Below are 24612 nucleotides of genomic sequence, written 5' to 3'. Positions count from 1 at the left end.
CGACTATGAGATTAAGCACAGCTCCAATGCCATACTCAAATTTGCTGATGACACCACCGTCACTGACCGAATCAAAGGTGGTGATGAATCAGCATATAGGATGGCAATCGAAAATCTGGCCAAGAGGTGCCACAACAACAACCTCTCACTCAATGTCAGCAACCAAGGAGCTAATTATTGACTTCAGGAGGAGAAAACTGGAGGTTTATGAGCCAGTCCTCATGGGGGGGAATCAGTGGTAGATCGGGTTAGCAACTTTAAATCCCTTAGTGTTGTAATTTCAGTGGATCTGTCCTGGATCCTGCACCTACATGCAATTACGAAGAAAGCATGGCAGCTCCTCTACTTCTTTAGAAATTTGTGAAGATTCAGCATGATATCTAAAACTTTGTCAAACATCTATGAATACGCGGTGGAGAGAATATTGGCTGGTTGCATCAGTAGTGGATAGGGCCATCACATGAAAAGTCCTCTCCACCATTGAGCACATCTGTTAGGATCACTGTCATGGGAAAACAGCATTCATCATCAATGATCCCCGACACCTAGTCCATGCCTGCTTCTGCCATAATGAAGGTGGTACAGGAGCCTCAAAACCTGAACCACCAGGTTTGGGAGCAGTTATTACACCTCAACTATTAGGCTCTTGACCAGTGGGGGTAACTTCACTCACCCCATCACTGAACTGTTCCCACAACATATGGACTCACTTTCAAGGATTCTTAATCTCATGTTCTTGATATTTATTGTTTATTTATTTATTACTATTACTCTTTTTCTTTCTTTTGCACAGTTTATTGTCTTTTGTACATTGGTAGTTTGTCTGTCCTGTTGGATGTGGTCTTTCATTGATTCTATTACGTTTCTTGGATTTACTGTGTATGCCCACAAGAAAAGAAATCTCATGTTTGTATATGGTAACATATATGTACATTGATAATAAATTTACTTTGAACTTTGACTATTTATTCACTTCCATAGATGCTGCTAACCTGTTGAGTTCCTCCAGCATTTTGTGTGTGTTGTCCCAGTGAGTTTAAAGGGAGCTCAGGAACAGGTCATCAATTAATTTAAAGAGAACTTGGGAAATGGGATCTCAATGAGTTTAACAGGACCCAGAGGAACATTGTCCGGTGAGCCAGATGCCAAAGTATCAGGACACTTGAACATTTAGGCTCCAGACTGGTGTAGTCACAACATAAGTACCATGTAGTGACCGTGTGCAATGTGAGACTAGCCAGTTCCTCTTAATAGTTATTGGCAGTAACATCACCAAACCTACCATCATCAATAGAATTTAACCAGACCACTGACATCAATACTATGATGTACATTCAGTGACCACTTTATTAGGTACCTCCCATATCTAATAAAGTGGCCACTGAGCAATGCACACAAAATGCTGGAGAAATTCAACGGGCCAAGCAGCATCTATGGAAAAGAGTACAGTTGACTCTTCAGGCCGAAACCCTTCAGCAGAAAAAGTTTTTTTTTCTCCAGACCTGCTGAAGGGTTTCGGCCTGAAACATCGATCATAGTCATTTCCATGCTGCCTGGCCTGCTGAGTTCTTCTAGCATTTTGTGTATGTTGCTTGGATTTCCAGCATTTGCAGGTTTTCTCTTGTTTGATAGTGGCAACCGAGTCTATGTCTGTGGCCTTCAGCTGCTGTAGCCCATCCACTTCAAGGTTCAACATGTGTGTTCAGAGATGCTCTTTTGCACACCATTGTTGTAATGTGCGGTTATTTGAGTTACTGTCGACTTCCTGTCAGCTTGAACCAGTCTGGTCATTCTCCTCTGGCCCCTCTCATTAACAGGATGTTTTCCCCCACAGAGCTGCTGCTCGCTTGATGATTTTTTTGTTTTTTTTTCACCATTCTCTGTAAACTCTGGAAACTGTTGTGCATGAAAATCCAGGAGGTCATCAGTTTCTGAGATATTCAAGCCACACTGTTTGGCACCAATAATCATTCCACTTAGATCACATTTCTTCCCCATTCTGATGTTGGTCTGAACAACAATTGAACCTCCTGACCATGTCTGCATGCTTTTATTCACTGTGTTGCTGCTGCATGATTGGCTGATTAGATATCTGCATTAATGAGCAGGTGTACAGGTGTACAACACCTCAATGCTTCAATTTAATATCAGAGAATGTGTACAGTATACAAACCGAAATTTTTACTCTTCACAGACATCCATGAAACAGAAAAAACCCCAAAAAATGAATGGCAGGAACATCAGAACCCCAAAGCACCCCACACACACACACACACACACAAAAGCAGCAGCAAAGGCATCAATGCCTTCCCTCCCCCTCCCACTACTTGCTCCAGCCCACCAGCCCACTCCGGATGTCCACTGAGCAATTTTAATGAACAGAATGGTAACAAGTAAACATCCCTCTCCAGAGCCATACGTCTTTCAAGAGTCATAATATGGTGGAACAACAAGTCTCTCTCCCCTCTCTTATCGGTAGCAGATGTTCTGGCATGTTTTTGTTCCATCTCTTTCTCTCTCATTAGCAGCGTGGTAACAGTAACAGTTTGTAATTCTCCCGGGGGGGGGTGGGGGGGGGGGAACATGGGCAACTCTGTACCCTTCTGCCCATCAGAGTTGTTCATCCTTTGTAACACAGTCTCCTGCCCTGCTTCAGTCAGCAACATCGATGAGGAACTGGGTCGTCCACAGGTCAACACCCCAAAGGTGTGCTTCAATTTAATTGTTTGCTTCAATGGCATTTTGGCCTTTAGCAAATTGTGCACAAAACACATAAAGGTCCCTATGAAAACTACTAATCCCTAATCTCTCAGTCTTTAACAGATATTCTACTTTTCTGCAGTGTGCATCCATGTGGGTGACTTTTCTTTTTTTCCAAATTATATTCGGATCCCCTTGAATTCTCTTTACATCTGCCTCTGTATTATCAATCCCATCTTGTTTAAAAGTACATAAAACATACTAAGAGCAGGATTAGGCCATCTGGCCCATCAAGACTGCTCCATCATTCATTCATGGCTGATCAACCTCGTTCTCCTGCCTTCTCCCTATTAACTTCTGCACCCTTACTAATCAAGAATCTGTCAACCTCCACTTCAAATCTACCCAATGGTGAAAGTTATAAAGAATGATGTTTTCTCTTTGTCCATTCAAAGTTGGAGGAGCTGCATTTCTGATTAGATATGGAACTCTGGCAAAGTCAGAAAATGTTGGAACTGCTCACTAAGCCATCAACCAAAATGATTAACTCTCTGTCTTCAAAGATGCCACCTGATCCACTGAATATATTCAGCATTGTCTTGTTTTTAATTTTACATTTTCTGTACTTGCAATAATTTGTGCTTATATTATTGTTAAATAGGGGATCCCTGTCTTCCTTCAGAAAGTTGGAAGTAATCTTATGACATATTTTAGAAGAACCTCCAAGATTATCACAACCACGTTGTAGGCTTTGGAGTCTTATGTGCCTCAATGACCTGGAGAGCTATGTTGCCTGGAGTCAGGGCCTTGTGCTTTGGCTCTTGGTAGGGTCACCCAAGCCAAACAGGTCAAAGGGGAGAGGCCAAACTAAGAGTGGTCCACCAGTCCTCCAGGTTCAGGGGTTCAGCTCAGAGCTAACAACCCTGACTGATTGATGCACCATCAATAACTCTCGGAGACGGGAGGCAAACGATAGGCTTTTATTAGCTGCAAGAGACCACGATTAGCAGCAAGAGACCACCACACAACATCCTGGAGACTGGGGGAGGAGCAGTGCCTCCAATCGCCTTTATACAGGGGTCTGTGGGAGGAGCCACAGGAGCAGTCAGCAGAGGGGCGTGTCCAGACAGGTATATGTAGTTCACTACACTGATAAAAAAATAAGTTATGGAAACAGCAAAGAAGAATCCTGTATGGACAGACAGAGATGGAGGACGTTCGATACTGTCCTAAACACCAGCATAATGGACAATTGGGAAGAAGGCTCCAGAGGTGCAAAACTGAGTTCCCTAATAGATATTCATCTCAAGTCATCATGGGAAGAGCACTGATTTACTTATCATTACTAAATTGTCATCAACAGGGCATTTCTGAAAACAAATTGGTTTAAGTTGCAATGGTAACTAATTGAAGAATGTTTTCAAGGTCACTGTGAAGTGACTTTGATCAAACCGTAATATCATCAGCAAATTTGGGTATATGACATCTGACCTCTTCAGCCAAATTGTTGATACTGAATTGACCTTATTACTTACATGCTTCATTTACATGAGGAGTAAACATCTTTACATTATGTCTCCATCTAAACATGCAATGTGCAATTATAGTAATTTATAACAAATATTAAGTACAACAGGATCGTCAATATATGATCACATGACCAAGATTGCGGTGCGACGCAGTTTGCAGCAGCCACTCCAGAGCTGATATCTGTTATTTGTCAAGCGGGATGCCGTGCACAATCCTAATCTGATGAAAAACAGACGTGGGAGCATGGAGGAACACCTGGAAATCTCCAGGAAGGCCTTCTTCATTGCTGTTGTGAGGTCCAGGTCTCTGCAGAGTAGAACAGGTCCCCAGTCCTTGGAGTCACGTTGGCGGGGGCGTCGTAGTGCACTTGGCAGAGGATGGTGCTCAGAGAGGCTGTGCCAGAGGGGATGGTCAGAGGCTCAGAGGTTCGATGGACTCAGAGTCTGCTGCAGTCGGGGCGCTGTGTGCTGCTTCTGCGAGGCTGGGTCCGATGGAGCTTTCATTGTGTGCTGCGTCTGCGAGGCTGAGTCCGGTGCCGCAGAAGTTCATAGTGGGGGTACTCCCTTCTGCTGACTGCGTGGGATGACGAGTCTATCGGGACCCTGAGGACATGGAAACTGTGTGGTGGTTTCTTTTGAACTTATAGTCTTTTAACATCTTTGGACTATTTTTACTGTGCCCATGGTCTGTTTTTTTTAATCAATTACCGGTATGCTATTGTCTGCACTGTCGTAACTATATGTTAACTATAACTATATGTAACTATGTGCTTTTGTGTAGGTCTTGTAGGTTTAGTTTTTGGTTTGTTGGGTGGTAGAGTTGGTCTCTTGACCTGGTGTGTCTGGGTGGTCTTGTTTTGTCTGGTGGGTTTGAAACTCCTTTCCGGGGAATGCGCTAAGATGGTAGCGCGATCTTAATACGCAGCAGCCCCTCCAGACTCTGGATTTGGGGATTACCAAACGTTATATGGATTTTCTGGTGTAGTCTGTTTTGTCTAATGCTTTTGTGATATCATTCTGGAGGAACGTTGTTTCATTTTTTAACTGCATTGCATTTGTGGTTTCTAAATGACAATAAACTGAAACTGAACTGAATATAACAGAAATACAGTTGCGTCAGCATGATTTAAGTAGACTGATGTTCTGGGGGCAAAAACTGTCCCGGAGCCTGTTGGTCCTGGATTTTACGCTGCAGTACTGTTTCCTGGATGGCAGCAGCTGGAAACCTTCAACCTAAGCACCAGTCTCTATGGTTCTTAACTAAACACAGTCTGTCAAGACTATCAAGCTAAGAATGATCACTTATTCCTACTATTTTACCCTCTTTATGACAACATATCTCAAACTATATTTACATAACCAACCCAATACCATTGTGACCAACTTCCTATTTCCTGTGTTATTAAAAGTCTTCCAAAAATCCAATTACCTCATATCCATTTATTCATCTTTATGTATTCTGAGTCACACTCGGAGAATTCTAGCAGATTAGTCAAACATGATTCACCTTTCATAAATCCATGTTCAATCCTACTCTTCTTTTCTAAGTGTTCTGCTATTACATCTTTCACTACAAATTCAAGCAACTTAGAATATACTTTGATAATAAATTTACTTTGAACCTCAAACAATTATCTTACCATTTATTTCCAGTAGTTGCATATTTTCTTTCTCTCTTTAAGGTGATGGGGACATGTTTCCACCCCATAGAAGTCTATGATCCACAGAAAGTCTGCATTCTGTTCCTGAACCTCACCCCCTCTAAATGTCCTGATCTTCAGTCTCTCAATCTCTTCATACTAACCCTGGCATTATCATTAACCCCACCAATAAAGGCAGTGCTGTGGTAGTCTGGCACATTGACCTTAACCTTTGCAGAGGCCAGGTGCCAACTTTTGGCCATCTCTTCGGAAATATAACAAGAACTAGTGGCCAATATGATGTCATCTCCCGCACTATTGCCATGGAACATCTGGACAGCGAAGGTGCATTCATCAGGATGCTCTTTATTGATTACAGCTCAGCATTCAAAACCATTATCCCCTTGTGAGGTTGATGTTCTGGAGCATGTTGATACTAAGGGAGAGGAGGTGTTGGAGTTGTTAAAATACATTAGGACGGTTAAGTCCCCGGGGCCTGACGGAATATTCCCCAGGCTGCTCCACGAGGCAAGGGAAGAGATTGCTGGGCCTCTGGCTAGGATCTTTATGTCCTTGTTGCCCACGGGAATGGTACTGGAGGATTGGAGGGTGTCAGGGTCCGATCTGGAAACGCGTTCTGGATTTTGATCCGGTCCGGGGGCTCCGGACTCCGGGTCCTGCAGTTGTCCCTCCCGTCACCCGTGATCTAGTTAGGACCCTCCTGGTTCAAGGAGACACACCTGTAACTCATTGAGCTGCAGGTGTTTATAAGGGGCCTTGGGACTGGGACCAGACGGGTGGTCGTTTTGTTCTGTTTCCCCGCTGGCTTCGAACTCGTCTCTGCATTCTGTTATCCCGCCCGGGCTCAGACCTATTCTTCATCAGGCTTCTCTGCCCGTACCAGTACTGCCAGGTTGCTCCGCTCCCCCACCTTTCTTCCCATGCGCTGGTCCCGCTTCTCCACTCGTTTGTTTTTCGCGCGGTCGCGCTGTCTGCCGGCCGTTTCCGAATTTCCCGTTGTCATGGCTGTTGTGTTGGTTGACCTGGACCTATGCCCGTTCCTATCCCTTGCCTCTGTCGGGTGCGTTTGGCTGACCTGCCGCGGCCCGGCGGGGGTTCTGCCTGTTCCCATCCCTTGCCTCCGTCGGGTGGCTCCAGCCGATGGGCCGTGGCCCAGCGGGGTTCTGCCGATTCCTATCCCTTGCCTCCGTCGGGCAGCTCCGGCCGACCCGCTGTCGCCCGGCGGGGGTTCTGCCCCCTCCTTCTCTTCCACCCGAACTCTGGGATAGTGCCCGCACCCACCTAGGGGTCCGCGTCATGCCCAGGCCACTGGTGTTTCCACCTGGGAGGCGCCCCTACCCAGGATACATGCGGCTCGCCCAGGGAGGGCTCTTCGCTAGCCTATCGCCACCTAGACCTGTCTGTCTGCCTGCCTGAACCTTGGGGACCTGCCTGCCTGAACCTTGGGGACCTGCCTGCCTGGAATTCGGGAGCCGCTCCGCTCCGCCTGCCTGAACTCTCTGCCTGAACCCCAGCTACCCTCAAGTGCCATGGCATCCCCATCCTGTCCTCCCCCTAGTACTTCAGTGCCTGCATCCTGTGTTTGGGTCCATCCGGCCCCTCTTGACAGAACGACCACACCACGCATGGACCCAGCGGCACAGGCACTGGAGGCTAGTTCCCGTTACCCTGAGGTCCTCTCTGCTTTGGATATCCCTCCCCACCCACCCGTACCGTTCCTGGCCCTCCAGTCCCTCTTTGGTCGCCAGGAGGCTCCCTTGGGGGGGGGGGGGTACTGTCAGGGTCCAATCCAGAACCGTGTTCCGGGTTTTGATCCGGTCCGGGGGCTCCGGACTCCGGGTCCTGCAGTTGTCCCTCCCGTCACCCGTGATCTAGTTAGGACCCTCCTGGTTCAAGGAGACACACCTGTAACTCATTGAGCTGCAGGTGTTTATAAGGGGCCTTGGGACTGGGACCAGACGGGTGGTTGTTTTGTTCTGTTTCCCCGCTGGCTTCGAACTCGTCTCTGCATTCTGTTATCTCGCCCGGGCTCAGACCCATTCTTCATCAGGCTTCTCTGCCCGTACCAGTACTGCCAGGTTGCTCCGCTCCCCCACCTTTCTTCCCATGCGCTGGTCCCGCTTCTCCACTCGTTTGTTTTTCGCGCGGTCGCGCTGTCTGCCGGCCGTTTCCGAATTTCTCGTTGTCATGGCTGTTGTGTTGGTCGACCTGGACCTATGCCTGTTCCTACCCCTTGCCCCTGTCGGGCACGTCTGGCCGACCTGCCGTGGCCCGGAGTGGTTCTGCCTGTTCCTATCCCTTGCCTACGTCGGGCAGCTCCGGCCGATGGGCCGTGACCTGGCGGGGGTTCTGCCTGTTCCTATCCCTTGCCTACGTCGGGCAGCTCTGGCCGATGGGCCGAGGCCTGGCGGGGGTTCTACCGGTTCCTATCCCTTGCCTCTATCGGGCGGCTCCGGCCAACCCACCGTCGCCCGGCGGGGGTTCTGCCCCCTCCTTCTCTTCCGCCCGAACTCTGGGATAGTGCCCGCACCCGCCTAGGGGTCCGCGTCATGCCCAGGCCTCCGGTGTTTCCACCTGGGAGGCGCCCCTACCTGGGATACATGCGGCTCGCCCAGGGAGGGCTCTCCGCTAGCCTATCGCCACCTAGACCTGTCTGTCTGCCTGAACCTCGAGGACCTGCCTGCCTGGACTTCGGGAGCCGCTCCGCTCCGCCTGCCTGAACTCTATCTGCCTGAACCCCAGCTGCCCTTAAGTGCCATGGCATCCCCATCCTATCCTCCCCCTAGTACTTCAGTGCCTGCGTCCTGCATTTGGGTCCATTCGGCCCCTCTTGACGGAGGTGAATGTTGTCCCCTTGTTCAAAAGGGATAATCTGGGTAATTATAGACCAGTGAGCCTTGCGTCTGTGGTGGGAAAGCTGTTGGAAAAGGTTCTTAGAGATAGGATCTATGGACATTTAGAGAATCATGGTCTGATCAGGGACAGTCAGCATGGCTTTGTGAAGGGCAGATCGTGCCTAACAAGCCTGATAGGAGTTCTTTGAGGAGGTGACCAGGCATATAGATGAGGGTAGTGTAGTGGATGTGATCTACATGGATTTTAGTAAGGCATTTGACAAGGTTCCACACAGTAGGCTTATTCAGAAGGTTAGCAGGCATGGGATCCAGGGAAGTTTGGCCAGGAAAAAGAAAAAGAAAAAAGTGAGTAAGCATTCAGCATGGACTAGAAGGGCTGAGATGGTCTGTTTCCATGCTATAATTGTTATATGGCTAAAACTAATCAATAAGCTTCAAGACTTTGTCCTCAATACCTCCTTGTGCAATTGGATCCTTGATTTCTTCACTTGCAGACCCAGTCAGTTCGGATTGCCAACGACATATCCTCTACAATTTCTATCAGCACAACTGCACCACAAGGCTGTGTGCTTATCCCCCTGCTTTACGTGCTTTACACCTGTGACTGTGTGGCTAAGTACAGCTCCAAAGCCATATTCAAGTCTGCTGATAACATGACTGTCGCTAGCCAAATCAAAGATGGTGACAAATCAGCGTATAAGAGGGAGACTGAAAATCTGGCTGAGTAGTGTCACATCAACCTTTTACTCAATGAAGTTGATTAACAAGGAGCTGATTATTGACATCAGGAAGAGGAAGCTTGTGGACCACAAGTCAGTTCTCGCTGGGAGAATCAGAGATGGAAAGGATCAGCAACTTTAAATTCCTTGGTGTTATCACTTTGGAGGACCTGTCCTGTGTCCACCACATAAGGCAATTACAAAGAAAGTATGGCAGCACCTCTACTTAAGAGTTGGCAAAGATTCAATGTGACATCTAAAACTTTGACTAACTTCTATAGATGTGAGGTACTGAGTATATTAACTGGCTGCATCACAGCCTAGGAAGGAATAACCAATGCCTTTGAATGGAAAATCCTACGAAAAGTAGTGGATACTGCCCAGTTGATCACAAGTAAATTCCTCCCACCATTGAGCACATCTACATGAAGCACTGTCTCAGGAAAGCACCGCCCATCATCAGGAACCACGACCACCCAGGTCATGCTCTCTTTACACTGCTTCCATCAGGAAGGAGGTACAGGAGCCTCAGGACCCATACCAGCAGGTTCAGGAACAGATTATTGAAATGTTCTGACAATCTATGGACTCACCTTCAAAGACTCCATCTTATGTTCTTGATAGTTATTGCTTGTTTGTTTCTTTCTTTGCTTTTGTATTTGCACAGATTGTTGTGTTTTGCACACTGGTTGAACACCCAGTTGGTGCAGTCTTTCATTGATTCTTTTATGGTTGTTCTTCTGTTATGGATCAATTGAGTGTGCCCACAAGAAAATGAATTTCAGGGTTGTTTATGCTGACATATATGTACTTTGATAATAAATTTACTTTGAACTTTTATTACTGGTTTAATCTCCTCCAAGAACTTCCCTCCACTGGCAGCAACATGATAGTCCCCCACCCCTGGCCTGTGCACTTCTATCTGCTCCCCAAAATCCACAGGAAGGTAGGGCCAGTGTCTCTACCTGTTTGTGTCCTACCACAGCCATATCTTCATACCTCAATTTAAACAAGATATTCTGGAAATACAAAACAACACAGATGAAATGCTAGAGGAACTCAGCAAGTCAGGCAGTTGATAATTGATATTTCAGGCTGAGACGTTGGCCGTTTAATCCTCTCCATAGATACTGCCTGACTTGCTGAGTTCCTGCAACACTTTATGCGTGTTGCCCTTCCTACGTCATGGTCACAGTAAAGCAACCAGCATAAACAAAGACCACGCACACCCAGGCATTCTCATCAGGCAGAAGATACAAAAGCCTGAAAGCAAGTACCATCAGGCTCACGGACAGCTCTATCCCACTGCTATCAGTCCCCTGAACAGACCTCTTATGCTGTGAGAGTATTTTTGGGGTTAGGACATACAGCAAATAATTTCAGGCACCAAATTTCAGATCTGAATATGAACTGAAGATTAAATTTAAAAAGCATCTATGGAAAAAGGGTTCCTAATGCTGTGAAAACAGCAGTTGATTGAAGGACCAGACATTGTTGATTAACATTGTCTGGAGCATGGGCGTGAAGAAGGAGGTGTGAAAGTTATACGGAATTCAAATCAAGCATTGTAGATAAATTGAGTTGTCCTCTGATTTTCAGCATATAAAGTGTCATGTAACGTTTTGTCAATTAAAGAGACTACTTCATATCTACCAGCTACGTCTGTCTGGCGCTCTTGTTCACGTGTCATCATAACTATAAAGTGGACTCATCCTCAGAATCTACTCGTTAGGATATTGCACTTTACTATTTATCTGCACACTGCTCTTGGTCAGTAGCTTTTACACTTCTTGTGATTTTTGGTTTACCTTGTTCTAGGTAAAGGAACAGCACACACAAGATGCTGGAGGAACTCAGCAGGCCAGGCAGCATCTATGGAAAAGAGTACAGTCGATTTTTCAGGCTGAAACGCTTTGGCAGGACTTGGGTAAAGAACTCGGGATTCTCAATTCAAGATCCAAATGTACTTGTCGAATGTACATTAAAATATTTTGTGAAATGTAGTGAAAATATAGTGAAAAGGGTGTGTTGGGGCAGCCTGCAAGTGTTGCCAAACATTCTGACGCCAACATATCACACCCACCATGATCAGCAGAACAACAGAACACAGCAAAATGGAGCAAAACAAGCACCGTTCTCTCTCTCTCTCTCTCTCACACTCACACACACACTTTGGATTCAGACTTGCAAATGTTGGATACATTAACATAATCAATGACAAGGATACTTTAAAATTGGAACCATGTGAAAATAAGCATATTTTAATTGATGAAGGGTATTTGACCAAAAATATAGACTTTATTTCACTACCTGTTGTTGCTGCCAGATATACTGAAAGCTCCTGGTAATTTTTGTTAGTGTTTTAAGTTAGCTCTGCACATGACAAGCCACATTTTGGGCCAATCTGCAACATCTTTCCTGATACCAATGTACTGAGAACCACAATTTCACTTATAGTAAGCCTGTATTGACTTTGTACTTAATTGGAAGTTTCGGAGGTGCTTAATTAGTTCAGTTTATTGTCACAGAAAGCCCTGGAACAATACCACCAAAAACACTTATGAAAGTGGTCTCTTCTTTCTTTTTCTTCCTTCGCTTTACGTTTTGCACTGCCAGAAGCGTGACGTCCAGTATCTCTGGATCTCTGGCTCATTGCTATCTGCAATGGAAAAAACTTGATGAAATATGCATTTAAAAACAAATAGTTTATGTTACAAAAGCTAAGTAGTGGTATCAACAAAGACTAGTGAATAATAACAAATTTATGTGACTGTTGTGGCTCTGAGCGCGTGTGGATCACATGCACTCAGCAACCAACTAAGAATAGTGTTCTGGAAATTATCTGTTTAGTTGCTTATTGAAACTCATTTCAATTGGGAAACACAGGTTGAAACTTACAGTCTAATCTGATCTTGTATGTTCCTGAGCTGGTTCGAACTACCTAAAATCAGGGGAAAAAATGAGGAATCATGAACTGGGTCACATGAAACTGTTGAGTCGCACATCCCTTGTCACAGGCTCACCGCGGTGGCGCACCCTCCAGCGGCGTAACATTGCACGCTGCAGCGGCTTGGGAGCTTGGGAGATAGCACAAAGGTCACCATGACACAGCAAGGAGCCAACATACGCCTGCACACACATACCACACAGCACGCAGCTCCCCCAACATGAAAACAACAGTGTTGCCAGATCGTCGTGAAAATAAGGTGAGATGCCGATTTCACCAGACTGCAGCTTGCAAGCATTCAGTGCGGGGCCCTCGAAAATGCGGGGCCTGTAGCATATGCTACTTTTGCTACTAGGTTCATCTGGCATTGGATGAATCAACATACAGGATGGAGATTGATAATTTGGCTAAGTGGTGTAATAACAACAACCTCTCTCTCAATGTCAATAAAACCAAGGATTTGATTATAGTTTACAGGAGAGGGAAACCAGAAGCCCATAAGCCAGTAATCACTGGAGGATCAGAGGTGGAGAGGGTCAGCAACTTTAAATTCTTGGGTGTCACTATCTCAGAGGGCCTGTCCTGAACCCATCATATAAATATTATTGCAAAGAAAGCACAACAGCACTTCTACTTCCTCAGGAGTCTGCGGACATTTGGCATGTCATCAAAAACCTTGGAAAACTTCTATAGATATGTGGTGGAAAGTGTGGTGACTGACTGCATTATGGCCTGGTATGGGAACACCAATGCCTTTGAGTGGAAAAACCTACAAAAGGTATTGGATTCATCCAACACATCACGGGTAACATCCTCCCAACTATTGAGCACATCTACATGAAACATTGCCATAGAAAAGCAGCATTCAATATCAAAGATCCTCACCACCCAAGCCATGCTCTTTCATGCTGCTGCCATCATGTAGAAGATACAGGAGCCTCAGAACTTGCACCACCACGTTCAAAAACAGTTACTACCCCTCAACCATCAGGCTCTTGAACAAAAGGAGATAACTACACTCATTCTATTTCTGGTGTTCCCACAACCAATGATCTCACGTTAAAGACTTTTGCTTGTTAGTTCATGCTCACGTTATTTATTGCTATTTATTTACACTTGCATTTGCGCAGTTTGTTGTTACATAGAATAGTACAGCACATTACAGGCCCTTCAGCCCACAATGTTGTGCAGACCCTCAAACCCTGCCTCCCATATGACCCACCCACCTTAAATTCCTCCATATACCTGTCTAGTAGTCTCTTAAACTTCACTAGTATATCTGCCTCCACCACTGACTCAGGCAGTGCATTCCATGCACCAACCACTCTCTGAGTAAAAAAACCTTCCTCTAATATCCCCCTTGAACTTGCCTCCCCTTACCTTAAAGCCATGTCCTCTTGTACTGAGCAGTGGTGCCCTGGGGAAGAGGTGCTGGCTGTCCACTCTATCTATTCCTCTTAATATCTTGTACACCTCTATCATGTCTCCTCTCATCCTCCTTCTCTCCAAAGAGTAAAGCCCTAGCTCCCTTAATCTCTGATCATAATCCATATTCTCTAAACCAAGCAGCATCCTGGTAAACCTCCTCTGTACCCTTTCCAATGCTTCCACATCCTTCCTATAGTGAGGCGACCAGAACTGGACACAATACTCCAAGTGTGGCCTAACCAGAGTTCTATAGAGCATCATTGTGGCAGAAGAGGTCGACATGTCAGAATGGAATGGGGATTGGAAATAAAATAGTTGGCCATCGAGAAATTCTGCTTTTTGCAGATGAAGCAAAGCTCCTTGACAGAGCAGTTCCCCAATCCATATTGGGTCTCTCCAATGTAGAGAAGACTGTATTGATAGTACTGGATACAGTCATGACCCCAACAGGTTTGCAGGTGAAGTGTTGCCTCATCTAGAAGGACTGTTTGAGGCCCAGAATGGAGGTGAGGGAGGAGGTGAATGGGCAGGTGTTGCCCTTGCAGGGATAAGTGTCAGCAAGGAGATTCATGGGGAAGAATGAATGGAGAACAGAATTACAGAGGGAAAGATCCCTGCAGAAAGTGGAAAGTGGAGATAAAGATGTGTTCGGTGGTAGGGTCCCATTGAAGATGTCAGAAGTTGTGGAAAATAAGTTGTTGGATGCAGAGGTTCATGGAGTAGTAGGTGAGAACAAGAGGAACTCTATCACTGTTAAGGCGGCGGAAAGATGGGTGAGTGTGGATGTCCAGGAAATGTAGGCGGTGTGGGCAACATCAATGGCAGAGGAAGGAATATCTCGTTCTTTGAAGAAGGAGGAGGAAATCGTCATCCTGGCCACAGAAGCAGCAGAGATGAAGGAACTGAGAAAAGGGAACAGCATTTTTACTGTAGCTGCGTGGGAAGAGGTATAGTCAAAATAGCCAGAGAAATCAGTAGGTTTATGAAAGATGTGGTAGACAGTTTGGCTTGAGATGGAGACAGAGAGATTGATAAAGGGAAGAGAGATTGTCAGAAATGGACCAAGTGAACTTAAGGGCAGAGTGGAAGTTGGAGACAAAAGTTGATGAAATTGACGAGCTCAGCATGGATGCATGAACCAGCACCAATGCTGTTATCAAAGTAGTGCAGAAAGAGTTGGGGAGCATTACCAGGGAAAGCTTGGAGCATGGACTATTACACACAGCTAATGAAAAGAAAGGCATAGCTGGGGCCCATGAGGGGGCCCACAGCTACACCTTGAGTTTGGAAAGAGTGGGAGGGGCCAAAAGAGAAATTGTTCCAGTTCCATCAGATGGAGGAGGGTGGTGGTGGAGGGGAACTGGTCAGGTCTGTTGTCGAGAAAGAAGTGGTGAGTTTTAAGGCTTTCTTGGTGGGAGGTAGAAGAGTACAGGGACTAAACATCCATGGTGAAAATGAGGTGATCAGGGCCAAGGAATTGAAAGTTGTTAAGGAGATCAAGAGTCTCTAGAGTTAACACAGAACTGTACAAAAAAACAAAAAAAAAAATCCAGTACGTGGCAGTTCTGTAGATGAAAATGCCTTGTTAATGAGAGAGGTCAGAGACCAATGGACAGAGTGGTTCAAGCTGACAAGAAGGTAACAGTAACTCAAACCATGCATTACAACAGCATCTCTGATCACACAATACATCAGAATTAAAATCAGGTTTAATATCATTGACATATGTCATGGAATCTTTTGTATCACGGCAGCAGTACATTGCAATACATAAAATAAACTATAAATTACAATAGGAAGTATACATATAAAAGTTTAAAATAAATAAGTAGTGCAAAAAGGAGGGGATAAAATATTGAGGTAATGTTCATGAGTTCACTGTCTGTTGAGAAATCTGATGGTGGAGGAGAAGAAGCTATTCCTGAAACATTGAGTGTGTGCCTTCAGGGTTCATGTTCCTCCTCCTTGCTGGTAGCAATGAGAACTGGGAAATGGATGGGCTACAATGGGTTCTACTCCTGTACCTAATGCAGTGGCCATTAAGTGTAGTTCATTGTTACCCAAAATGCAAATAGTGGTTATTATGTACGCACAAAAACGTATTGGTTAATTTTTCTGAGTTCTGTTTCAACACCGTAGTCCTGTTCCAACTTGACACTGCATTCCAGTTATGCAATACAGATGTTAATAAATATTACACAACTTACTAGATCAAGTTATATCTCAACATAGCTGCAGTTTTGTAACTTGCTGAAGTTATAAATTGCCGTCACAGTTTCCACAGCTCCCTATTGTACATGCTTCCTGTCAATTCTGGCACTGAAACTGAAATTCAATTGAATTCATATTCTCTGCATTCTGCAGAAGGGCAAGAAAAAAACTCTGGCTGATGTATCCTAGTCAGGTAGAAAATGCCTGTGTTTGATTAACTTAAACACATTATTGGAGATGAAGACCTGTTCGAATTTGATCAATCTCTGCATTGGTCCATTATGTTTGAATGCAGCAGCAAACTACAATATAGTGCTTTTTTAACCATTTTAACCTATGATGGATTGTAATCATCACGGGTAAAGTCCTCCCACCATACAGCGCTTCTACATGAAATGATGTTGCAGGAAAGCAACATCCATCATCAGGGACCCCCACCACCCTGAATATGCTCTCTCTCGCTGCTAACATCAGGAAGAAGGTATAGAAGTCTCAGGACTCACACCACCAAGTTTAGGAACAGATACTACTCCTCTACTATCAGGCTCTTGAACTAAAGGGGATAACTTCACTCAATTTCACTTGCCCCATCACTGAAATGTTCCCACAACCAATGGACTCACTTTCAAGGACTCTTCATCTCATGTTCTCAATATTTATTGCTTATTTAATTATTATTATTATTTCTTTCTTTTTGTATTGGCACAGTTTGTTGTCTTTTGCACGCTGGTTGAATACCCATGCTAGTGTAGTCTTTCATTGATTCTGTTATAGTTATTATTCTATAGTTACATGGAATATTCCCGGAAGAAAATGAATCTCAGGATTGTATATGGTGACATATATGTAGTTTGATAATAAATTTACTTTGGACTTGTAACTATAAAATGTAGCCACCAATCTGAGTCCTTGGATTATCAATGAAATTAGATTTGTTTGGCAGTGGGGTGAAAAGCCTCCACACCATTGAGCACAATTACATAAAGCACTGCTACAAGAAAGCAGTATTCATCATCAAGGACCCTCACCTCCAGGCTATGCCCTCTTCTTGTTACCACCACTGTGTAGGACGTACAGGAGCCTTAGGTCCAACACCACTAGGTTCAGGAAAGCTATTACCCTACAACCATCAGGCTCCTGAACCAGCGTGGATAGCTTGGACAGCCTGGATCCTAGACTTCCTAACTGGGAGACCTCAGTCAGTTCGGATCAGAAGCAGCATCTCCAACACCATCAGTTTGAGCATGGGGGCTCCACAGGGCTGTGCACTCAGTCCACTGCTGTTCACTCTGCTGACCCATGACTGTGCTGCAACACACAGCTCGAACCACATCATCAAGTTCGCCGATGACATGACCATGGTGGGCATCATCAGCAAGAATGACAAGTCAGCATACAGAGAGGAGGTGCAGCGGCTAACAGACTGGTGCAGAGCCAACAACCTGTCTCTGAAAGTGAACAAAACAAAAGAGGTGATTGTTGACTTCAGCAAGGCACAGAGCGACCACTCTCCGCTGAACATCCACGGCTCCTTGGTAGAGATCATTAACAGCACCAAATTTCCTGGCGGAGAATCTCACCTGGTCGCTCAACACCAGCTCCATAGCAAATAAAGCCCAGCAGCGTCTCTACCTTCTGTGAAGGTTGAGGAAAGTCCATCTTCCACCCACCATCCACATCACATTCTACAGAGATTGTATTGAGAGCATCCTGAGCAGCTGCATCACTGCCTCATTCAGAAATTGCACCATCTCGGATTGCAAGACCCTGCAGCGAATAATGAGGTCAGCTGAGAAGATCATCAGGGTCTCTCTTCCCGCCATTACAGACATTTACACCACACACTGCATCCACAAAGCAAACAGGATTATAAAGGACCAGGCCACAAACTTATCAAATCACCCCTGATGAGTTATTAACTTCAAACTTTCTGCATAATCACGCAAAGAGTTGAACTGCATGTGCATGTAACGAGAGCTGTATAACTCGTCTCCCGGTATGCTCCATGACCGCTGGACTAAGTGTGTAAATGTAGGAAGGGTCTATGTTGAAAAATAAATGGCTAAGTTTTCTAAAATTGACTTCTTCTACCTTAGGCCACGAACTTATCAATGTCCCTCATATAAATACATAGCAATAAATAGTGAGAGCATGAAATAACAAGATAAAGAGTCCTTAAAGTGAAATCATTGGTTGTGGGAACATCTCAATAGGATGAGTGTAGTTAACGCTTCTTGTTCAAGAGCCTGATGATTGAGGAGAGTAACTGTTCTTGAACCTGGTGGTGTGAGTCCTGAAGCTCTTCTACATTCTACCTGATGGCAGCAGCGAGAAGAGAGCATGAGCTGGGTGGTGAGGATCTTTGATGATGGATGCTGCTTTCCTATGACAGTGTTTCATGCAGATGTCAAGCTGGTATATGGTAACTTTGATAATAAATTTACTTTAACTTTCGATTCAGAAAGGAAAACATGGAGCAGAAAGTGAAATGAATAAAATTAGTATGAGATTTTGGGAGCCTGAACAAAGCAAGGTCAGAAAAGAGAACAGAAAGCAGCCAGGCTGTGCATTGTCATGTATAACTATATGCAAGGCTGATAGTGATTGAGGGTCAGGTACACAAATCAAAGTAAAATATCTGAATGATTACTGAAATGCTGCCCAAAGTGAGGCAGGGTGGCAGCTTAATATTCCTCATCACAGGTTTTCAACTGAAACAACAGCTTTAAAAAGTTAAAGTGGTATTATAATAATCACAATTACATTATGTCAAAAGGATCATCAAATTTGGTCATTTGGGTTGACCTATAGAACAATAAAAAGGGCAATTGCACTACTTGATAGAAAATAGAGGATACAGAATTTCTAAACTTAAAGGGAGGTACTGCCAATTCCAAAGCCCCTGGGATGACAGGGTACTACCCTCCATCAGCTTGAAGTATCCAGAATACTATCGTCTCTATTCATCATCATCATCATCTCTGACCTACAAACCTGCCCTGCAAGTGTTACAGTTTAAGCAAAACCTCAATTTTAAATTATTTCTCAAACTTCTGGTAATTAACCCCCTTCACCATTTCCTATTCCTGTTTCCCTCTCTCAACCTATCTCCTTACCTGCCCATCACCTCCCTTTGATGTTCCTCCTCTTTTATCTTTCTTCCATGGTCTTCTATCCTCTCCTATCAGATTCCCCCTCCTCCAGCCCTTTATCTCTGTCACCAATCAACTTCTCAGATCTTTACTTCACCCCCAACCTCTCTCCCGGTTTCACCTATCACCTACCATCTTGTACTTCTTCCTCCCCTCCCTCCACCTTCTTAATCTGACTTCTCATCTTTCTTTCCAGTCCTGATGAAGGGTCTGAAACGTCAACTGTTTACTCCTTTCCGCGGATGCTGCCTGGCCTTCCGAGTTCCTCCAGCATTTTGTGTGTGTTGCTCTCAATTTTAAATCAATGTCTTTCATTTCAAATTCATTTTTTACCTAATCTCCCTTCTCTCTATTATTTACCAGGCGTACAGCTCTGGAAGTGACCTTCACTACCTTAGGCTGCCAACCTAAAAGTTACAAATTTACTAGCCAGTTTACTACTACAATGTAGAAACACTAAGGCCACTCTGAGATTTGACTTCTCCAGAGACAGTCACAAAAACAACAACAAAGAAAGAACAAAGGTGAACTCTTGTTCTAATTCTTCCCCTCCCCCCTTCATTTTTTCCATTCCCCATTCTGGCTTATCTCTTACACTTTCCCTTCTCCTCACCTGTCCATCTCACTTTGTTGCCCCCCCCCCCACCCCTTTGCTCCCATGGTTCACTATCCTCTCCTATTAGATTCCTTCTTCTTCAGCTCTTTGCCTCTTCCACTTATCCCATCACAGCTCTTCACTTAATCTCCCCTCCCCCACCCACCCACCTTCCCTCTCACCTGGTCTCACTTTTTGCCTGCCAGCTTGTACTCCTCCCCATCCCCCAGCTTCTTTTTCATGTTTCTTCCCCCTTCCCTTCCCGTCTTGATAGAGGGTCTCAGACTAAGACGTCAACTGTTTATTCCTCCCCATAGATACTACCTGATCAGCTGAGTTCCTCCAGTATTTTGTTCTATTGTACTTTAATCTTGTACAAAATGTGTATAATTTTTGTTTATTTTATGCTTTTCTTGTGAATATTGCTTGGTAGTGAGTGTAGCGGTTACTGCAACCACTTTATAGCGCCAGCAATTACCAATCGGAGTCAACACCTGCTGCTGTCTAAAAGGAGTTAGTATATTCTTCCCATGATGGCATAGGTTTCCTCCAGGTGCTCTGGTTTCCCTCCACATTCGTAAGACTTACAAGTTAGGATTAGTAAGTTGTGGACATGCTATATTGTGTACAGTTCTGGTCACCGAATTATAGGAAAGATATCAATAAATTAGAGAGAGTGCAGAGACGATTTACTAGGATGTTACCTGGGTTTCAGCACTTAAGTTACAGAGAAAGGCTGAACAAGTTAGGTCTCTATTCATTGGAGTATAGAAGGTTGAGGGGGGATTTGATCGAGATATTTAAAATTTTGAGAGGGATAGATAGAGTTGACGTGAATAGGCTGTTTCCATTGAGAGTAGGGGAGATTCAAACGAGAGGACATGATTTGAGAGTTAGGGGGCAAAAGTTTAAGGGAAACACGAGGGGGTATTTCTTTACTCAGAGAGTGATAGCTGTGTGGAATGAGCTTCCTGTAGAAGTAGTAGAGGCCAGTTCAGTTGTGTCATTTAAGGTAAAATTGGATAGGTATATGGACAGGAAAGGAGTGGAGGGTTATGGGCTGAGTGCGGGTAGGTGGGACTAGGTGAGATTAAGAGTTCGGCACGGACTAGGAGGGCCGGAATGGCCTGTTTCCGTGCTGTGATTGCTATATGGTTATATGGTTATAGAATTTGCGGATAGTAGCGGAGCGAATGCGATATCAGCGCTCATGAGGTTCTCGGGCACACGAATGGACGGGGATTCGGCTCTGCTGATGACCAAAGAATAAGCACGAGACCGTGTTGCTAGGAGCCGAAGGACAGTAGTCACAAAAAAAACCAATATAACCTATATGGTTATATTGATACTAGAAGCATGGTGACACTTGCGGGCTGCCCAGTACAATCCTCGCTGATTTGTTTTGACACAAACTATGTATTTCACTGGATGTAGTGATGTTTTGATGTACATGTGACAAATAAAGTTAATTTTTAATCTTTATATGATGCTATGTGCATGTGATGCTGCTGCAAGTATTTTTTTTTCTTTTGTACCCATGCATACATGTACCCATATGCATCTTCCTGTACAGTGACAATGACTAAAGTCACTGAAGACTAAAGTCGGGAATTTCCTCCCAGACTTCTCCACCTAATTTTCCTCCTCTAAGACACTTATTAAAATCTACCACCTTGATAAAACTTTACAACATCTGTTCCACTAACTCCTTAAGAAGCTCTATGCTCAGTTGTGGGTTAAAGCAGTCCTGTCAAGTATCTGATATTATTTTACAATAATCAAGAGGTATTACAAATAAAGAGAGAAAGTACTGGAAATGCTTATCAGACTAGTCAGTTTAGGTGGAGAGAAACAAAGTTCATACTACACTCAGTGGCCACACTTATGCGGTACATCTGTAACCCAGTCCGTTAATGCAAGTATCTAATCAGCCATTCAAGTGGCAACAACTCAGTGCATAAAAGCCTGCAGATCTGGTCAAGAGGTTCAGTTGTTGTTCAGACCAAACTTCAGAATGGGGAAGAAATATGATCTAAGTGACTTTGAATGTGGAATTATTGTTGGTGCCAGATGAGGTGGCTTGAGTATCCTAGTGTTATGACCTCGGCCCCCTCCTTTGTGAGAATCGCAAGAGCCCTAGTCAAGGGGGGGGTCAACTGACCCAAGAGAGAAAGAGACGTGCTGAATAGACACAGGAAATGGGAGAGAGAGAGAGACGTGCGGAAGACCACGTTCTCCCGAGAAGCAGAATAAAGGCGACATTGACTATTGTCTCATGGAGACCACGTGAAAAGCCCTCGGGCAAAGTGGGCTGGTTGAGAGAGAGATCGCATCACCTGCAACCTGATTGACACCTGCGATCCCGTGAAGAAGTATAAAGGAGGGTCTGAGGGGGGGACAACCCTCAGACGCACCAAGGAGACACCAAGGAAGCACGATACCGATTCCCATGGGACCGGGAAGCCATTTTGAAGGAAGCCACGTGCATTAGATTCCAAATTTTGAATCTGTGGCTAGAACCAACGGAAGACTGCTTTTAACTAACAACGGGGAAGCCTGCTCCCCTGATTCCAAGGATTTGCTCTGCCAAGTCAACGGGCAAGTGTTTATCCTTTCTAAATCATCTCTCTCTCTCTACAACGTGAAAACCCCAGCGGTTCCCAAAAGGGAAAAGCCTGCAAACTTCTGAGTGACTCTTTATATTTCAATTGGACTCAGTATTACCCCTAGACAACTATAGAGCTTATTTCTGATTGATTATTATTACACCGGTGTTTTAGATTGAGTTTTGACGATGTATATGATCTGAATGTTTTGTATCAACCATACGTTTGTGCCCTTTTTGAATAAAACATTTGAAAATAGTAGCATCCGACTCAGCTGATCCCGCTATCTTTGCTGGTAAGTTACCTGGTTACGAGGTTACGTAACACTAGAAACTGGAATTTTCATGCAGGACAGTCTCTAGTGTTGAGAGAGAGTGGTGCAAAAATCAAAGAAACATCCAGTGAGTAGCAGTCTTGTGGATAGAAACACCTTGTTAATGAGAGCAATCAAGCGAGGATGGCCATACAGGTTCAAGCTGACAGGAAGGTGACAGTAACTCAAATAACTATGTGTTACAACACTGGTGTTTAGCAGATAATTTTTGAGTGCACAACACATTGAACCTTGAAGTGGATGGGCAAAAGCAGCAGAAGAACACAAACATACACTCAGTGGCCACCTTATTAGGTACAGAGGGTATCAAATTAAGTGACCATTGCTTGTATAGGTCTGAAAATGTTAATTCTGTTGTACTCTACAACCTCTGCCTGACCTTCTGTGTATTTCCAGAACTTCCCATTTCATCATACATTTCCAGCAACTTTCACACAATGAATAGAGTTGTTTATGTTGTACAATGTACGACATATCACTATTTAATGCTGAGAAAAACTTCTGTAAAAATTCAAAAGTGGAATTAAAGTAGTCCCCTAACTTCAAATGTAGGATTGGGGAAGAAAATGAGGATGTAAAAGTAACTCCCATTTCCTAAGAATGTTTTTGCAGTGGAGTCACATGGGTTTCGCTTCCTTTTGATCTGTTTGCTGATAAAGTTAACCGCTTGCATCCTACCATCAACGCATAATGATTCATTACACTTGTTGCTTGTTAGATTTGTATGCTAGAGCACAGTCTCCATAATTTCTAGACCAATAGCCTCACAAATCCTCTCTTTGTCTCAAACTGTACCACTTCTTTCAAAACCACTAGAATAATGGCTTCTTGAGATTTAAGATTCAAGATTGTTTATTGTCATTCTTCAGTACACAAGTGTAAGGGAGAACAAAACAATTGTTATTCCAGATCCAATGCAGCAAAAAATACACAATAAATATAAATACATAAGATTACAATAGATAAGATAAACTGTATGTACATAGAGTGACATACAGGAGAGGAGTATCTGTAAAAGTGATTCATAGTTCAAAGTAAATTTATGATCAAGGTGCATATATATTCATAAGACCATAAAACATAGGAGCAGAATTAGGCCATTCAGCCTAATTCCATCATGGCGAATCCCGGATTCCACTCAACCCCATACACGTGCCTTTTCGGCATATTTGTTGATGCCCTGACTGATCGGAAACTATCAACTTCCACCTTAAATATACCCATGGACTTGGCCTCCACTGCAGCCTGTGGCAGAGCTTTCCAGATTCACTATTCTCTGGCAAAAAAAAATCCTCCTTACCTCTGTTCCAAAAGATCGTCCCTTGTTTGAAGCTGTGCCCTTTAGTTCTGGATACCCCCACCACAGGAAATACCATCTCCACATCCACTTCCTTTCAACATTTGGTAGGTTTCAATGAGATCCCCCTGCATTCTTCTAAATTCTAGTGAGTAAAGGCCCAAAACTGCCAAATGCTCCTTATATGTGAATCCCTTTATTCCTGGAATCATCCTTTTGAGCCTCTTCAGGACTCTCTCCAATGACAACACATCCTTTCTGAGATATGGGGCCCAAAACTGTTGCCAATACTCCAAGTGAGGCCTAACTAGTGTCTTATAAAGTCTCAGCATTATCTCCCTGCTTTCATATTCTATCCCCCTTGAAATAAATCTCAACAAATAAAATCTCAAAATCTCAACAAATAAAACTCTAGTTAGGCCACACTTGGAGTACTGTGTCCAGTTCTGGTTGCCTCAGTATAGGAAGGATGTGGAAGCATTGGAAAGGGTACAGAGGAGATTTACCAGGATGCTGCCTGGTTTAGAGAGTATGGATTATGATAAGAGATTAAGGGAGCTAGGGCTTTACTCTTTGGA

General features: G+C 44.3%; 1 long non-coding RNA gene across 1 annotated transcript in view; it reads right to left on the bottom strand.

Annotated features, from left to right (window-relative positions):
• Positions 1-11743: 11743 nt before the first annotated feature.
• LOC140735388 (uncharacterized) overlaps positions 11744-24612 on the bottom strand; it is a 40004-nt gene continuing 27135 nt past the window's right edge. The window contains exons 2-3 of the long non-coding RNA XR_012100742.1: positions 12363-12405; positions 11744-12123 (exon numbers count right to left, since the gene is read on the bottom strand). This is a non-coding gene — a long non-coding RNA (uncharacterized lncRNA). The remainder of the gene's footprint in view (positions 12124-12362; positions 12406-24612) is intronic.

This window comes from Hemitrygon akajei, chromosome 1 (genome assembly GCF_048418815.1).
Source record: "Hemitrygon akajei chromosome 1, sHemAka1.3, whole genome shotgun sequence".
Lineage (NCBI taxonomy): Eukaryota > Metazoa > Chordata > Chondrichthyes > Myliobatiformes > Dasyatidae > Hemitrygon > Hemitrygon akajei.
Note: the sequence above shows the minus strand (reverse complement) of the source record. Positions and strands in the feature narration are given on the sequence as shown.